General features: G+C 32.4%; 1 pseudogene; it reads left to right on the forward strand.

The window, feature by feature from the left end:
* Positions 1 to 5,222: 5,222 nt before the first annotated feature.
* LOC112307181 (tigger transposable element-derived protein 1-like) lies at positions 5,223 to 6,926 on the forward strand (annotated as a pseudogene).
* Positions 6,927 to 9,957: the final 3,031 nt, after the last annotated feature.

The raw sequence follows: 9,957 nt of genomic DNA on the forward strand, positions 1-9,957 counted from the left end.
TCTATTCAGATCTTATGCCCATTTTTAAATTCGATTGGTTTTTGGCTATTGAGTTCGGTGAGTTCTTTATGTATTGTAGATGTTAACCCCTTATTAGGTATATGATTTGCAAAACTTTTCTTCAATTTAATAGTCTGCCTTTTTATTTTGTGGTTTCCTTTGCTGTACAGAAGCTTTATAGTTTGTTGTCCCACTTGTTTATTTTTGCTTTTGGTGCTGTTACTTTTGGTGTGAGATTTAAAAAATCACCAATACCTATGTCTAGGAGCTTATCACCTATGTTTTCTTTGAGGAGTCTCATAGGTTCAGGTCTTATGTTCGAGTCTAACCCTCTTTGAGTTAATTTTTGTGTGTGGCTGTAAGACAGTCATCCAGTTCCACACTTTTGTATGTCACTATTCAGTTTTCTTAACATCGTCTCTTTTACTCTACGGTACTAGAGAGTAAGCATACTTCTATTTTCAACATTATTCTCTTGTTTTTAATGTTATTCCTCTTAAATATGTTCTGACATTATTGAAAATTGGTAACAATTTTTATCAGGAAAATGAATTCTCACAAAATATTTAACATAACTTTTGAGTAGAAAAGTAACTCAAATTGTGGAAATACAAGCAGAAAACAAGTTAAATATTTTTATGCATTTGAATTTGAATTTTTATTTTAGTAAATACTAAAATATACATATTGTTTTAATTATTCCCACTAAGAAATTAATTCTAGGGCAGAATAAAGTATTAATTTTGCAATTTTCCATTTTAAATGTATATTTTTTATAATTTTTTTAAAACTGCCTTTTCTGGACATTTATACTAATTGAATTTATGCCATTTATATTTTAATGCAGAAGGTACTAATGCAATTTATTTTGGCCTTTCTACCTTTTCCAACCCTCATTGTCTGAGTTTGGCTTTATACTATATTCCCAGTAGGCATTATTAAAATAACTATGTTGTCTTAGAAGGAGGTAGTCTGAGTAATATTATTTAAGGAATATTTATCATAAAAGAAAAAAATATGGCAGTTTTAAAAACCACATAATCATCAAATAAAGAAGACAAAATACATAGAAAATAGACAAAAATAAATAAAATAATATAGACAATAAAGTTTAATTGACAATAAGTGTACATATACATCTTTTAATAGAGAATACACAACTTCTCAGTTATATTAAACAGTCATTAACATGTATGACTCATTGGTCACAAAGAAAAAAAACTCACTGAATCAAAAGAATAGAAGATATATGACCATATTACTATATCATGATGCAGTAAGTTCAGAAGTTGATAATGCAACTATAAGTGAATAGTAAGATAAGGCTATAAAACTATTTAAGCAAGTTAATAGTAATGTAATAAAGGTAACATATTTATATACTGTTTCTAAAATCTACTTTAACATCTTCGTAAAAGACCATATTAAAATTTTTAAAAATGAGGGAAAAGTTCTGACTGGTGTGGCTCAGTTAGTCGGGCATCATCCAGCAAAGCAAAAGGTAACTGTTTTGATTCTGGGTCAGGGCACATGCCTAGGTTGTACATTGGGTCCCAGTTGGGGTGCCCATAAGAGGCAATTGATCAATGTTTCTTTCTCACATCTATGTTTCTCTCCCTCTCTCTCCCACCTTTCCCCTGTATCTAAAAAATTAATTAATAATTATTTAAAAATGAGAAAACAACTGGAGATTATTAAAATTGTAAAATATTAGTGTCCATGAACTTACATTAACATATTTTATATCTTAATATAATGAATTTTCTGACAAAATTAAAATTCCCATCATTATTTAAAAAATCAGAAAATCAAATCAGACCAATGACAATATAAAAACTACAAAACCTAAGAAAGAATTATCACTAAAATAGTATCCTGTCCATGCAATTCTATTGGTGAATTCATATAGTATTAAATATTGACTAATTCCCAGTTTTTATAATCCCTTTCAGAACATATAGTTGAATTGAATGTTATATAGTCCCCCCAATGATAAAAAATAGACAAAGGTAGCAAAAAGAAAAAATATGTAGAATAAAACATGTTATATGTAACAACAATGAAATACCACAAATTGAATTCAATAATGTATTAAAAATTAATCCACAGCAGCCAAATAGAGTTTTCCCAAAAAACACAAATATTTTTTTGTATAAATCATAGAACAAATAGACTCTAGATGAAAAAATTATATGGCCATCTCAAAAAATACACAAAGATATTTGTCAAAACTTGACCACCATCCTAAGAAACCCTCTTAGTAAAGTGACAGTGCTATGGAATATCTGCCTTAAATGAGCATACAACTGCACATTAATGGGCAAACATTAGAGGCTTTCTCAATAATATTCTTTTAAATCTCATAGGAATGTCATCTATACTAGTTCCTATTTAACCTCATTCTATCCAAAGCAATAAGACAAGAAACATAGATAATAGATACAAATTTTGTTAGCAGAATAACAGAATTATTACATTTAAGATTGATGCTCTATCTCAAAAACCTAAGAAAATATACTAAAATACAATTAGATTTAAAAAACAAGTTCATTAAGGTAATGGACGCAAAACCTAAATTTAAAATCCCAAATATATCTTAAAAAGTAGCAATAACATTTTACAAAATACATGTAAAAGGTAACTTAGAAGTAGAAATTAAATAAACAAAAATATGTGAATAATGTACAGAGAACATTATCAAATTTGCTAAGTAATATAAAACCAGATTTGACTTATTAGAAATAAAGAAAGTTCTTGATAGTAATAAAGTGTGTTAAAAATACAGTAATTTCCTCCAATTTAACATAATTCTAAGTAACCTCCTCATTAAATCAGTTTTGAATTTAATAAAATTACATTTTTTAATGATTGTGTAAACCAGAAGAATTTTGGAAAAGAAAGTCATAAAGGGAAATAAGAATCAAATTAAAATCCCATGAATTCATCTATATTTCTCATCCAAAGAATGTTTTAAAGTTTTTAATTAAAATATGCCTGGCAAAAAAAATAATAGATCTTCTGTCAGTGCATCTACATTGTAGCAACTTAGTCTATTTCTGGAAAATATTCTTTCTTGAAAAGAAGCACTGCTAAAGTAGCATGAAATGAGGAGACTCGGGCACAGAATTTTATTATTGCCTACACAGATTTTAAGAACCTGCCCACATAAATGAAAACTTAAAGCAAATATAAAACACAGTTTTAAAATAAAAGTATTTGTATATCTTTCTTACCCAGGAAAGTAAATACTTTTTTCTCTTGAAAATAGATCTCTTTAATGGTTTGTCAAAAATGTAGTATGATTTTAACCATTATGTCTCATTTGAAATAAACTTAATATAAACTTTAATGAAATGCTCATAATTTTAGTTATTTTCTTTTATAAAGTCTCTTACATTTATTTACAGTTAAGCATGAATGTAAAAAGGTTAAAAAGTTAATCCCCTCAGAGAAAAGGAGGATGACATGAGTCTTAGTACTCACTCTCCAATGGCCTCCAACATTCCTCCCTTTATTCTAAGAAATGGTTATTTCACAGTCATAGATGCAAATTAGTATTTAGGTTTATCAAATATGTTATTGCAATTTGAAAAAGTAGAATGTTTCTTAATGACTTGTATCAACATAACTGAGGTTCCCTGCTGTCCTCTTGAAAACCCCAGCTCTTAAAGAGCAGCCATTTTTCATCTTCTCTATTACTTCTGTATAATGCTAGGATGTAATGAATAAAATATACATATGTTTTGCAGTTTTTTGGATTATATATTTCTAACTCTCACAGTTTAATACTTTTTGTTTTATCTTTAGCTGTTACACTGTTTGCTTCATATATATTTACATCAATTATATCTTCTTTCTCATTTATATTTGTAATATGTATACTGTCCCTCTTAACCCACTTTAGAGTTTTGAATTGTAAACCCCACCTTGTTAGAAAATAATCTTAACATTTTTATTTTCTTTCAGTTTTAGATACCTGGAATTCCCTTGTCTATCTCTTTGTTTTCCCCTTCTTTTTCATCATCTTTGTCTCTTCCCTCTCCTTCTACTTCTTCTTCTTCTTCTTCTTCTTCTTATTATTATTATTATTATTATTAATTTATTATTTTAAGTGTATTTCTTGAAAATAGCATATATCTGAGTTTGCTTCCTATTCTAATCTGTGTCTATTTTTAATAGATAGTTTCAGTCTGTTGACATTTAATATAATTAATGTATCTTTAATTTTATTTATCCTACCATAACCTGTTTTTAAAACACTTTACATTTTACTTATTTTTCTGCTTAGCTTATTTTTGCCAACTATTTTATTGATTTTCATCTGAGTTTCTCCCAATTGGTTTGAAGATTTTGTATTTCTCTTTCTGTAGCTATGATCCTCCATAATCACTTTATTAAACACAGAGGTATGAATCTATTATCATTGATTTTACTATTGTTACCTACTATTTGCTCACTAAACCATGATTCTAATTCCATCTCCTTTTGTTTACTCCCTCCTCCTGCAGAATAAAACCTTTTTCAAAAAGTTTTTTTCTTTTTTTGCTATATTTTTTTCCCCCCATGATAAGTGAGACTCTTGATAGGTTTTTACAGGCATACCTAGTTTTATTGCACTTTGCTTTATTGAGCTTTGCACATATAATTTTATTTTTACAAATTGAAAGTTTGTGGCAACCCTGCATCTAGCAAATCTATCAGTGTCATTTTTCCAAAAGCATTTGTTCATTTTCTGTCTCTGTCACATTTTGGAAATTCATGCAATATTTCAAACTTTTTATTAATATTTTATGTGTTATGATGATCTATGATCAGTGATCTTTTTCAAATGTTTATTAAATTTATTGGGGCGACAGTGATTAATCAAATTATATAGGTTTCAAGTGCACAAGTGTACCATTTTGTAATACATCATCTGTATATTTCATTGTATGTTTACCGCCCAAAGTCACATCTCTTTCAGTCACCACCTATTTGACTCCTTTCCACTTTGCAACCTCTCCCCCACCTCCCTTCCCTTTGAGAACCACCATACTGTCGTCAGTGTTCTTTGGTGTTACTATTGTAATTGGCTGGGGACACCACAAACTGACCCCATATAAGATAGTCTGTTTTCTGACTACTCCACTGACCAGCCAGTACCTGTCTCTCTCACACTCCTTGGGACTCCCTCTTTTCTGAGACATGATAACATTGAAGTTAGGCTAATTCATAATCTTACAATGGCCTCTAACTGTTCACGTGGAAGAACGAGGCACACACTTCTTGCTTTAAACAAAAGGCTAGAAATGATTAAGCTTAGTGAGGAAGGCGTGTTAAAAGCTGAGATAGACTAAAAACTAGGCCTCTTATGCCTAACAGTTAGACAAGTTGTGAATAAAAAGAAAAAGTTACTTAAGAAAATTAAAAGTACTACTCCAGTGAACACAGGAATAATAAGAAAATGAAAGGTTTTAGTGGTCTGGATAGAAGATCAAACCAGCCACAACATTCCCTTTAGGCAAAGCCTAACACACAGTAAGGCTCTAAGCTGCAGAAGAAAAGACTGAAGTCAGAAGAGGTTGATTCATGTGGTGTAAGGAAGGAAGCCGTCTCCATAACATAAAAACACAAGTGCTAAGGTAAAGTCTGCAGCAGGTTATCCAGATGATGTAGCTAAGGGAGTTAATAAAAGTTGCTACCTCAAACAACAGAATTCCAACGTAGACGAAATAGCCCTGTATTAGAAGAAGGTGCCATCTAGGACTTTCATAGCTAGAGCATGTTCAATGCCAAACTTCAATGCTTCAAAACAGGCTGACTCCCTTGTTAGGGGCTAATACAGCTACTGACTTTATGTTGAAGCTAATATGCATTTACTATTCTAAAAACACTACGTCCCTTAAGAGTTATGCTAAATCTATTCTGCCAATGCTCTATAAATGGAACAACAAAGCCCAGATGACAGCACATTTATTTATATGGTTTACTGAATATTTTAAGCTCACCGTTGAGAACTACTGCTGCGGAAAAAAAAATTTTCTTTCAAAAAATTACTGGTCATTGACAATGCACCTAGTCACCCAAGAGATCTGATGGAGCTGTATGATGAGATTAATGTTGTTTTCATGCCAGATAACAGAACATCCATTTTACAGCTCATGGACCAAGGAGTAATTTTAAACTTTTAAGTCTTATTGGAGAAACATATTTCTTAAGGCTATAGCAGCCCATAGTGATTCCTCTGATGGATCTGGGCAAAATAAATTGAAAACCTTCAGAAAAGGATTCCCCATTCTAGATGCCATTAAGAACATTTAAGATTCGTGGGAAGAGGTTAAAATTTCAACATTAAGAGGAATGTGGAAAAAGTGGATTCCTACCCTCATGGATAAATTTGAAAGGTTCAAGAATCCCATTGAGGAAATAACTGCAGATGCGATGGGAGTAGCAAGAGAACTAGAATTAGAAATGAAGCCTGACAATGAGACTAAATTCCTACAATCTTATGATAAAACTTTAACGAATGAGGAGTTGCTTCTGAATGAGCCAAGAAAGTGGTTTCTTGAGATGGAACTCACTGCTGGCGAGGAGCTGAAATAACAAAGGATTGAGAACAGTACATAAACTTAGTTGGTAAAGCAGCAGCAGGGCTTGAGAGGACTGACTCCAATTTTGAAAAAAGTTCTACTCTTGGTAAAATGCTGTCTAACAGCCTGGCGTGCTACAGAGAGATCGTTTGTAAAAGGAAGAGTTGGTCAATGTGACAAACTTCACTGTTGTCTTATTTTAAGAAATTGCCACAGCCACCCCGACCTTCAGTGTTCACCCTCCTGATAAGTCAGCAGCCATCAACACTGAGGAGAGAGCCTCCATCAGCAAAAAGATTACAACTTGCTGAAGGTTCAGATGGTAGTTATCATTTTGTAGCAATAAAATATTTTTAACTTAAGGTATGTATACACATTTTTAGACATAATGCCATTGCACACTTAATAGACTACAGTATGGTAGAACCATAACTTTTATATGCCCTGAGAAACCAAAAAATTTGTATGACTTGCTTTACAGTGATATTTGCTTAATTGAGGTGGTCTGGAACCAAACATATCTTGGAGATAAGCTTGTATTTCCTTCCTTCCTAACCTCCCACTAGTAAGGGTTATGAGGGTAGTTTGTAGTTAGAGTGTCTCTCACAGAGAGTCACTTCTGTTTTAAGTGATCTTATTTAGCACATGCATATGTATTACATATTCACAGGCAGTCTGTTCTTAATCATTGTATTCCTATCATTATATTGATATCTATATCTTTATGTCACTATCCATTGTTCAATAATGTTTCTTTTGGGGGGATTTCTGTTCATTTGCATTTCAGTTAGAATTTTTTCCCTGACCTCAGATGGTTATAGCAACCTTAATTGTTCACCATGGGGCCTTCTGTGTTCTATACTGGTACATGGAAGGCTTTAAAATTTCCACTCCCTGCAGTTCAGCAGGACCGTCACACTGGTGTAGTCACTGAGCTGTACACAGAAGTGCTGTGTGTCACTTGTTTCTGCTGTGAGACACCCAGAGACTCCACACTGAGTCTCAGCAATGATTATATATTCTGATTTGACACATACTAATTTTTAAAAATCACAAATCATGTTTGTAATTTCAAGAAAATATTGCTTATGGTGCATTTGGGTTTTTTCAAGTGACTTTGTTAATTCAGGTATTCAGCTATCTCCTCAAGCACTTTTTTTCACTGGACTTGTATCTAGGTGTTTCAACCTGATTGTCCTCTCTCTGCTTGGCCTCTCAGATAGTGGCTACTTTTCCAGGTCCGCTCAGTGGGTGTAGATCTCATTGTAGGTATATCCTATATGATGTGATTCCTGTAGGCGTTGAAAGGTAAAATGTCATTCATGAACCCTCCTCATCGCAAAACTACAGGCATCTATGGGAAACTATGTTCTCCAGTCTCCCCACACTCTCATAGCTCCTCGGATAGGGGAGGCTCAGCCCTCTGACTCAACTCTCTTCCAGTTCTCCAGGAATCTGTGGTATCTGTACATTAACACAGCTCAACATCCAGTTGTCCCTAGGGTCTACAGTTGGCTTCAGCAAATCTTTTCCTATGATCTACTGCTTTCAGAGCCTCTTCCCCAAGCAAATATTTTCCTATGATCTTCAACCCCACTGTCCATGTCACTGTTTTACTAAAAAAAAAAAAAAAAAAAAGGAGAACACAGTACTAGGATACTGCAAAACCTCAATGAAGCCAGAGTTTTCATGCATATGGAGGTGCCTCAGGAATGTCTCAAGAAGGCAAGTCCTTGCAACTGGGCAGTAGTGAGAAAAGTGGGAGGTAAGAAGGAAGCTAGCTCCAGAGAATCAATTCCAGAATTCTCTCCCCTAATGGCTCTCAACTCTATTGGCTGTTTCTTTTGGTATTTATCAGCATTATCCTAAGTAAAACACTTAAATTTTATAGGACTTTATCTATTTTTGGCAGAAATCATTGACTTTCTATTTTAGTTGATAAGGCTTAAATTCCCTTATTCTACCCTCACCACCCCTGAATTCCTCTCCCATAGAAATTCAGTCTTGTAATATAATGTTTGGTTAAGCCATTAGTCAATTTTTATATAATTATAAAGATTGTTTATTTACTGCTATGTGTAGCAGTTTATGTTTCTTTCTCAATACAACTCTTTTCCATAGAATACACTTCTGTCTTTTAAGTTTTACTTTGTGTTCTATGTATATGTTATTGATATTTGTCCAAATGTTACATCAAAGATGTCAAATGCTTAGTAATTTTCCAAAATACCCAAGTTCTTCATAAAACATGAGTTCCTCCATACAGCCCTCTAATTACCTGCTCCTTATATGAAAAATTACTTCTTTCTGGACCAAAAACATAGCCATTACTGTGGAATTTTAATCCCTCACTCTCCTGTATTGATTGGGTATCCTTTCATCTGGACAGTGTGTGTGTGTGCGTGTGTGAATGTGTGGGTTTCACACACATGCACAGGTAAAATCTCTAGAACTTTCCTAAAGCATAGTACCTATGAGCTAAATTATTGAGTTTTTACATTTTTGAGATTATGTTTATTTCCCTCTCACTACTGATTGATAGTTAGCCTGACTGTAGTATTATAACCACTTTTTCTTAGAATTTGGAAGTGTTATTTCAAGGATTTAGGATATAGGGCATTGACAGAGGAAGAACATTTTGATTTCCTATCTTTTGTAACTTACTAGTTTCCCCCTCATACAACCTTTTGAATCTTTTAGAAATGCCCCTTTAGTGTTAGTGTGTAACAGTTACACAATGATATGACTTGGTGTGAGTTTGTTGCTTTTTGTTTTTCTCATTTTAATGGACCTACAGTGGAAAATTGATCTGAGGAATGGTGTATTTCAGATCTGAGGAATTTCTTGTGTTATTCATTTGATACCATTCCTTTACTCTTTGTTAGTATATAAATTTATTACATAAATTTAGAATAAAATATAATTTTTGCAAATAATAATTTTTAAATATTTTTTATTGTTCAAGTACAGTTGTCTCCCCATTCCTTTATTTTTATTATTCCCTTTTACCATAATCCCTATTATTTATAAGTAATATTTCTTTATAAATTTGTTTTCCATTTCCCAGAATATTAAATAGTCAATCTGATGAATGTTAGAGGAGACTTAAGCTGCAGAATTAATAACTTTGATCATGGGAAATGGTTTATTTTAGAAAGTATGAGAATATAATCAAAGCATAAAATTATTAAGCTATTTAAGAAACATAAGATAATTGTACCAATGCTAATTAATTAACTTTAGAATTTAGAACTGAATTACATAAATAAAAATAAATATCTCATGTGTATGTTATCATAATTAGGCCCGAAGGACACATGCAATGGTAAGAATGACTGATAACAACAGGCAGTTGTGATGCAATAGGAAATGTATTTTTGACTCCGCC

The sequence above is a fragment of the Desmodus rotundus genome, chromosome 1 (assembly GCF_022682495.2).
Source record: "Desmodus rotundus isolate HL8 chromosome 1, HLdesRot8A.1, whole genome shotgun sequence".
Classification (NCBI taxonomy): Eukaryota; Metazoa; Chordata; class Mammalia; order Chiroptera; family Phyllostomidae; genus Desmodus; species Desmodus rotundus.